At 35.7% G+C, this 7,836-nt stretch overlaps 1 protein-coding gene across 3 annotated transcripts in view; it reads left to right on the forward strand.

Annotated features, from left to right (window-relative positions):
- The window catches only part of LOC149404496 (structural maintenance of chromosomes flexible hinge domain-containing protein GMI1-like), a 37,206-nt gene extending 30,906 nt beyond the window's left edge, over positions 1 to 6,300 (forward strand). For all 3 annotated transcript variants that reach the window (XM_089606050.1, XM_089606071.1, XM_089606043.1), the window contains 2 exons: positions 5,535 to 5,599; positions 5,878 to 6,300. The gene's annotated coding sequence lies outside the window, so the exon portion shown is untranslated. The remainder of the gene's footprint in view (positions 1 to 5,534; positions 5,600 to 5,877) is intronic.
- The last annotated feature ends 1,536 nt before the right edge of the window (positions 6,301 to 7,836 follow it).

A 7,836-nucleotide genomic window follows, 5' to 3' on the forward strand; every position in this document is an offset into this window, starting at 1 on the left:
GAGTTTTCTTTATATGCGTTTTTTAATATCAATATTCAATATTTAGTGTTTTGATCAACTAAATATTTGTTTGTCATAGCTATCTACGCTCGAGGCTAGAAAAGGCGAAGAAGACTCGAAATTATTGTTTTATAAATCCGAGCTTAAGTTCGTACATCGAAAATGACGACGAGGAGGCTTATTTGTCAAAACGAGTCAAGGACGTTGGAAACGTGGTACGACATTGCAAATTTGGTGAACTAGTTTTGATGCCGTATAACAAAGGTGCGCATTGGATGCTCGTTGTCCTCGACCTTTGGAGAAATAGCGCTATGTTCTTTGACCCGTTGAGAAATAAAATCCCAATCGATTGATAAAAAAGGTAATATTTTGATTTCTTAAATAATTTTTATTATAAATCGTTCTAGATGTTTTTTCTCTTATAATCTCCGTGTTATATAGGGTTCTTGTTGATTTCAAGCTCGAGCATCAAAACGCCCATAGTAACGGGCAATCAACGTACATCAAGGCTTGGGACGCTCCGAGACAAACGGGAAACACAGAATGCGGGTATTTTGTGATCTCTTATATGCGTGATATAGTCGTAGGAGGTGTAGGAAAATTAGAAAATAAGAAATCCTATACAAAGGAGGATTTAGAGAGAGTTAGGGAAGAATGGGTAAGTTATGTACAAACATTTATTAACTGTGATGATTAGCTAGTTTTTTTTATTGAATTATGGATTGGTTGTAGATGTATATATTAGATTTTGAATGTTTTGAAACTGAGGATATTATTTTTGGTATTGAAGATTATTTTCAGGTGCTGGTATACCGTGTAAAAATAGATTTTGGATTGAAAAAAAAATACTCTCGCCGCGGCGAACTATACTTCTCGCCGCGGCAAGTAATTCAAGCCGCGGCGAGAAATATTATTCGCCGCGGCGAGAAAAGATACCGAGAGCAGGCAAATTAGAAATCTTAGTCTCGCCGCGGCGAGATTTTTTCTTCGCCGCGGCGAGTTTTTAAAAAAAAATTCACCACCTTCCTACAACGCATAATTATCCGTTGTAGAATCATGTCGCCGCGGCTAAGATTTGACGTCGCCGCGGCGACGTGTAATATTCGCCGCGACGAGTTGATTCTACAACGGATATCATATCCGTTGTATAAAATCTTGCCGCGGCAAAAATTATATGTCGCCGCGGCGGGAAGTTTTTAATTATTTAGAAATTTCACAATGGACTTATACCGTTGTAGGAGGTTCCACAGCGGTTAGATATCCGTTGTAGAAAGTTGGATTCTACAACGGATATTTAAGCGTTGTAGAAGCCCCTTGGATTCTACAACGGATATTTAAGCGTTGTAGAAGCTTCTACAACGCAGGATTCTACAACGCTTGACAAGCGTTGTAGAATCATTCCACAACGGATTTTAAGCGTTGTAGAATCCTTGTTTTGTAGTAGTGCTGGTCGCGTCTACAAACGCTTGAGGAAAAACGGCCAACCAGTGCCCAAGCCTACAGTGAGGAGTGAACTGCCTAGCCAATCAATCCCCAAACAGCCAAGATTAGTGCCAGACAGTAAACAATGCGGTGATGTAAAAGGAAAATCTAAGGTATATAAGTAAACAGTGAATTGTTGAATTAATGATGATAACATGCCGATGGTAAATAATGTTATTTCACAGGAAACCATTGCTCAACCTCAACCCAAAAAGACTTCACCAAAGGTCCATCTACAACAGCAAGTACCTACAAGACCAAAAAGAACGTGTAGGAAATCAGTCTTTACAACATCTCCATACGTCATTGAAACCAAAAAGAAGAGGAACGCAAATGAGAAATCTGGTGAAGACAATGATGATCCCATCGCAGATGATACCAATGATGATCCTCCTAGTCAGCCATCTTTTGACTTAGAAATTTAGCTTATTTACTGTTTAACTTTCTTAAACTCTAGCACTTACAGTATTTTGGGATGTATTTTGTGTGCTTTAGCACTTTTATTTACTTGAAATTGCTTATGGTTAATGACTAGCTTTTTTGTTAATGTTTAACGCCAAGTTACCATATAATCACTTCATTTCACGTTTCAACAAAGAATTGTTAAGTAAAATGATATGTAGGTATTGTTCATTGGCAATTTAAATTGTTTATGCTCATGTTAATATTACTATAAATAATTATTTTTTAATACATTTACAAAGCATAACAATGAATTTAATAGTAGTTCTTAATTTACAGTAATATGGACTAAATAATTTGTTAATCAATTTACTTTGACAATACGTTAATTGATAAGCAATTTACAGCCATAAATATATGTTCCTGGCAAATATTAACATGTATTCCAGATCTGAATAAAACAGTTGCATGATTATAAAAGAACTACAACCACAATTACTGACTGAATTTAAAAGAAAAAGCATCCATACACACCATAATTTCTAGCAAGTCTAATTACTTGCACAACATTCAAATATAAACATAATCCAAAGCATATACAACTAAATACACTAAATTTGGCAACCCTGTTTGTTATGACCAATCTGTCCGCATTTGCCGCAACGATGATTATACGGATGAACTCTTTCATGCTTCGAACGATACCTCTTCTCTTTCGGACGCCCAGCTTGACGTTTTTTAATAGGAGGCTTGATAACAGGAGCATCAACAGGAATCTCCCAATCACCTTCATGCGAAATTGGAAACACATCTTTCTCATATGTCGCTGCAAAATATTCTTGGGTATAGTAACATGGAACAAAATCAATGGGTCGTAAATTTTTACGATATAAAGCCGCAGACGCATGAGAACATGGAAAATCTTCAAGTTGCCAATAACAACATGTGCAGGTCCTCAAATAAACATTAACAACACGACGAATAGCCCCATCAACTACTTCAAACTCATTGTCGTTAATGGCATTAACCTGTATATATGTAGTGTAAATGGGTTGTTAATAAGGTTGTGGTTACAGAACATACTTAAATAAGTACTGTAAATGGGTTGTTAATACACTTGTGATTTACAGAAAACAGATTGTGACTATACTTACGTTCATAGATCTGGCAGCTTCAAGCGACTCATAGAGCATCCTAAAACCTTCTCCAGTCAGACCTGATTGCATCTTTGGAATTAACTCTCTCTTCTTGTTAAAACAATTCTGGATTAAACTTCTATAACTCAAGACAAGACATGCAACCGGCCAACCTCTAGCTTCTCTTAGAACAACATTCAAACACTCAGAAATGTTTGTGGTCATGACATTAAACCTATTTCCAGGGAATTTACTCTGAGCCCACAACTCAGGATTGGCTTTGAGAAGATATTTTTTTTTTATTTTGTTGTTAGAGAGTATATTGAGCCAATATTCAAACTCTCTTACAGAATAAGCTTTAGCACATCTATAAAAAAGAGGTTGGATATAAGTTTTACCAAAATTTGCCTTCACATTACCCCAAAGATGCTGCATGCATATAGCAAAATTGGCTTCCGGAAACACCATGTTCACTGCCTTCTGAATTGACTTGTGCCTATCCGATACAAACACCATATCTTTTCTAACACCATACACAACTCTAATATGATTCAAAAACCAAAGCCAAGATTTTTCATTTTCAGAATCCACAATACTAAAAGCTAACGTAAATAAATGATTGTCACCATCTTGAGCCGTAGCCAATAGCAAGGTACCATAAGATTTTCCTTTAAAAAAAAGTGCCATCCACCGATATTACAGGACGACAATATTGAAACCCATGAATCGAGGCGCCAAATGCAAGGAAAAATGACTTAAAGTACCATCGGATTCGGTCTCAGTAACAGTATATGAGCCTGAAATACCAATTTGAATCATTAATAACAGTAAATAACACATCACAGATATGCATATGTTAATGAGTCATAGTTAATGTAATGTAAATTGGTGATACATTTACAATTACTGAGAACGTAAATAACATCAAAAATTAATTAACAAGAGCCAACAAAGTAGATACCTGGGTTTTTCTCCCAGATCATTTCTCCAATAAGTGGTAAATGACTGTATGACTCTTCAAAATCACCGCGAAGATCCCTCATAGACTCTTTACGTCCCTTCCATGCTCTATAATATGTAACCTCCACATTAAATCTTGACCTCATTATTTCGGCAACACCAGATGGCGTAATTTGATTTGCCAATGGACCCCTAAAATCATCTTTGACACACTTGCTAATAAGAACAGAAGAAGCATGTTTATTCTTGTGAATAATTGACTGTCCATAGCACGTATGTTCTTTAACATATGACCTGATAACCCACAATCCAGAATTCTTGCAAACCGACGCATTCATCTTCCAAGAACACATATCATTCACACATCCAATACAATATCGAGTTTTATTTGATCTAAACACCTTGAATTCAAAATTATTGCGAACAGCAGTCATTCCAATAGCCGTTTGGAGAACTTCTTTGCTTCTAAATACATTATTAACATCGATTTCAAAATTCATTGGAAAATTCTTCAAATCAGGTTCATCATACATAACTATTTCTGGAGCAGTCAATTCTTCACTACAATTAGCCAACAACTCTGTCTTTGATTGATGGCATTGTTGCACGAATAAATTAACTGAAAACAAGACAAATAAATTCAGCATAAACAGTAAAGTTAACGCAAAAAAATAGAGAGCTTCATGATAACATATTTACCAGACTGCATGAGCGAAAATGAAGAACTCTCCTCCATGCTTTATCGTCAAATATTGATAATACAAAGAAACTGGACGTTATATGGTCAGTTTAAAGCATCTTTGTATACTAAAATTTAAAATAAATTGGCGGCCAATTGACTGCAATATTTTCGCTCATTATGAACGCAAATAAAGTCTATAAATGCTAAAAGGATACTGACTACTTTTTATTCTGCCAGAAATATGGAAACTAATTCTCAATAACTTCTCGCGGGATTTTCTCAAACCAGGTCCTAATATTTCGGGAATAGAATAACTGCTATCCAATTCAGTTTATACCAAATTCTAAAAAAAACCAGCGTCATTAATTAATACGATTTAAATAGATCCAAAACACACACGTCCAATATAACTACTTTCCAATTAAGTTTATTTTTAAAATTTTAAAAACTGCCGCATATTGATGAGTCACGATAATTAATAAGGGCAAATAAGTAACAAAAAAACAGTTAATATCTTGACACGTAGACGCAATGGCTATTTACTTATAATTAACCAAATGTTGGCTAAAACGCAATTGCCAATGTTAGTAAGGCTTATCTGGCCAATTTTTTGTTTTATTATTGTATGGCATGCTGTTTGGGTATACTGGTATAAGTCTGGTGGTCATTTTCTGTCCATATTGGTAATTGATATATACTTCTTTATTTTATGAGTCTGGTGGTCAAAGCTTTATTTTATGGTGGTCATTTTCTGCCAGCTAATTGTATAATATGCTTATAACACTAAGTTTGATGCTCTGTCATAAGCTTTTGCACTCGAGTTAAAAATAAATGACTTCTTGCGCCCTGAAACTTATTTTGTGTCGGTTCAGATGTTGTAAGCGCAAGCCGCTGGAATTCCTTATCAAAGCAACGCCGTGTGTTTTTAGTGAGCGTGGTAAGTCTGATCTAACCGATTTGGAACTAATAGGAGTACAGTTACGTATATGTGTTGTAGAATATGAGAAAATAAAATATGCCCGCGTCAGTAATCATCCTTGTGGGCATATTTGTCACAAAATATGAGAAAATAAAATATTTGAATTTGATTTTTCCTCCAACTACTAATAGGAGAGTGGATTTTCAAGGATCCTATATATTCTTAGAAATATTCAATTATAATCAAAGTTGGTTCAGTGATACGACCTCTTGTGTATTTTATGTTTTTTTTTATAGGTGGAATATTTTCTAGATCTGCATAGAGTGGCTAATACTTTGTGATATATTTGTGGGAAAAAAAAAATCAACGTGGATGTGGAGTTACTGACTTCATTGTAAAATGCTGAGCATCAGATTGTATTTGGAAGCCTAAAACTGATGTCGACTATTACATCTACGAAATTACTTGAGCACGAAGTTAGCGTCCGTTTTTATCGTGAATACTTGTAATGAGACTATTACTTCTATGGTCTATATAAATAGAAGGGTTTCATTTGTTTTAGGGGTAGGTCATTACGTGTAAAACATATAACAAGGGGGTGGGAGGTATACTTAAAACTAGGAAATCTTTCCGGGTTTAGTTCTGCAATATCTGTAAACGTCGTTATTGTATACAAGAGATCGATTTGATCCAAGATAGTAAGAGAGGAAAGATTGGAGTAGATCTTATTGATCAAACCAGGGTAAATCGCTGTTGAAGTTTTCTCTTCTAATCCCTGAATTCTCATAAGCTAGGTCAAAGACTTTCATCACAAGAAATCTATTCTTGAGGTTGTGATTGCAAAAGTGGACAAGGAGTAGATCACATTGATTGAACTAGGATAAATTGTTGGTGTTCGAGTTTTATCTTATAATCCCCTAATTCTCATAGGCTAGGTCAAAGACTTGCATCACAAGAAATCTGTTCTTGAGGTCGTGATCGCGGACCATGTCAAAAATAGTAAAGACATTGAAGACTAACTTTGCCTCACCCAAAAAGATGTCTTCAAGAGGCTCAAACGCATAGTGGATTCGGTTTCAACAATTTAGTTGTTTTTGTCGAATTTCATCTTAAAATTAATTGGTATCAAGATTAGACCCAAACTTAGAAAAATATCCAAAAATAGACTTTTGTACTATAATCGGACAAATATACCCCTCTAGTTCTCTATATCTCATTCACTCGTAAAAATTAATTCATTTTAACACTTCAATCTTCTCTTCTCTCTCAAATCCTCTCTACTTAAGTGGATTTCAAGGAATCATGAGTAATATTACTAACTTAATCATTTTAAATAACTTTTGATTGTATATGATAGAATGTAGTGATAAAAATCGATCAGATCTGAAAAACATAGTAAAAAATCCGGGTTTTAACTTTTGATTGTATATGATAGAATGTAGTGATAAAAATCAATCAGATCTGAAAAACATAGTAAAAAATCCGGGTTTTAACTTTTGTTGTATGATGGTTATACGATATGGTAGGATGAGATTTAACTTTTTGTACGATGAAATTTGGAAAAAAAAAATTATGGTCTGTACGATGATGTACGATGCCGTACGACGCAATGCTGTACGATATTGTACGATGGATGAGCTAATTTTGCATAGAGCAGTTGGGAGAAGGAATAACACATATGGAGGTTCACCAATGTCATGCCAAAGACGCAAGAGGTGATTTCGATGTAGACCTTATGGCAAAGACATGCACTTGCGGACTACCACAACAATTGAATATCTCGTGCGAGCATTCCATCGCAGCAGCCCAACATCGAAGCGTGGACGTGTACTTGTTATGTAGTGAATTTTATTTGAAGGAGACGTATATTGAAATGTACAAGGAAGCCATATATCCAGTTGGCAATGAAGACCAGTAGGGTGTCCCGGATGAGATAAAAAAAACATGAAAGTTGCGGAACCACTTGAAAAGAAACAAGACGGTCGACCGAAAAAAAGTAAACAAGGAAGAAGAAAGATTAATCGACACTGTGGGGGTCAAAAATCAATTTTCTAAAAATAAAACAACTTAAGTTCGGCTTTAGTTCGACCAAAGCCCAACAGCAGACCCAGTCCGGCTCTCAAAGACATATCTGGGCCCAGCTTGACTCTTGAAGGTCGGCCCAAGCCCATTCAGAAGCCCAGTTCGCCAGAGGAAGGATGAGTCGCCCGTGTTGACCCAGTTAGAGGAATCGGTCTTGGTCAGATAGAAGACCT

This window comes from Urtica dioica, chromosome 2, assembly GCF_054948205.1.
Source record: "Urtica dioica subsp. dioica isolate 48M chromosome 2, U.dioica_male_clone48M_v1_H2, whole genome shotgun sequence".
Classification (NCBI taxonomy): Eukaryota; Viridiplantae; Streptophyta; class Magnoliopsida; order Rosales; family Urticaceae; genus Urtica; species Urtica dioica.